Genomic DNA, 1,261 nt, shown 5'->3' on the forward strand with positions numbered 1-1,261 from the left:
GGGAGGGGATCGGCTCCTGCCAGGGGCCAGGGAGTGCTGGGGGGGGCAGAATCCTTGCCACGGGCTGAAACGTCCCTGTTTGGGGCTGAAATACCCCAGTTTGGGTCTGAAACACCCCAGCTTGGGGCTGAAACACCCTATTTTGGAGCTAAAAAGCCCCTGCTGGAGGCTTCCCACCGGCTCCAGAGAGCCGCATCCATGCGGAGCGGCAGCCTGTCACCGTGTCACCCGGCCCCGTGCCAGCCTCCGGGCGGGCGGCAGCGCTCCTGCCGTGCCCAGCGCCCCCCAAACCTCGGATTTCTCAGCCTGGAGCCACAGCAAGGAGGGTCAAAGCCCCCCGGGGCGGCGGCAGCGCCGGGCTTCGCCGGCGGGCAGCGACGCCGCCTCTCCTGCCGCCTTCGCACCGCGGCTCGGACCCGAAACGTTTGCAGCAGGCTGGCGCCAGCATCGCGCACAGAAACAGCACCCCCGGGGCTGCCTTCTCCGCACCCCCCCGCCCAAACAGCCCCCCCGGCCCCGGCGGGCGCCCCGCGCCCCCGGCACCGCCCCCGCGGGGGCCCCCCCCCCCCCCCCCCCCCCCCCCCCCCCCCCCCCCCGCCGCCCCCCGGAGCCGCCGGGCCTCGTCGCCCCTCGGAGGCGGCGGCGGCCGGCTGGGCTCCGAGCGGGGCCGCGGGGACCGTCCGCCTTCCCGCGCTCGGAAAAGCTGGAAGAGATCGAGGTGCTGGTGAAGCGCGGGCTCTCTGGGGCTATCTTGCAGCGAGGTCGGGGCCAGCAGGGGTGGCTCGGGGCGCCGTGACCCGCGGGTTTCCCCCGGCACGGTTTCGGAGTCACTTTCCTCCCTCTTGGCAGGGGGTTTCTAAACACCAAACTTCCGCGCTCCGCCGGCGGAAACGGCGCCGCTCGCTCCCCGCCACCTCTGCTTTCAACACCGGCGGTTTGGCAAGGCCGAGGCCGTTGCAGCCGGGGCCGCGTTGCCAAATCCAAGAGGGCTTGCTTGGGGACTTTTTTTTTTTTTTTTTTTTTTTTGCTGAAGAGAAGGAAATATTTCAGCTGACAAGCGTCCCCCGTGCTCTCGGCAGCCTTGCCCCCTCCGGGTGCGAAACACCCACCCCGCCGCGCTCCCAAACTTCCCGTTTCGCCGAGTTTCTCCGGGCCGCCCGTGCGAAACGCCGTGGCCGAGCCGCGGGCAAAGAGCATCTTTCCGCAAGCGCCAGCCCCAGGCGCCCCGGGGTGGGGGAGCCCGCGCGCCTCGGGGGCGAGC

The sequence above is a fragment of the Rhea americana genome, unplaced genomic scaffold, assembly GCF_003343005.1.
Source record: "Rhea americana isolate MKP2758 unplaced genomic scaffold, rheAme1 scaffold_879, whole genome shotgun sequence".
NCBI classification, from domain to species: Eukaryota; Metazoa; Chordata; class Aves; order Rheiformes; family Rheidae; genus Rhea; species Rhea americana.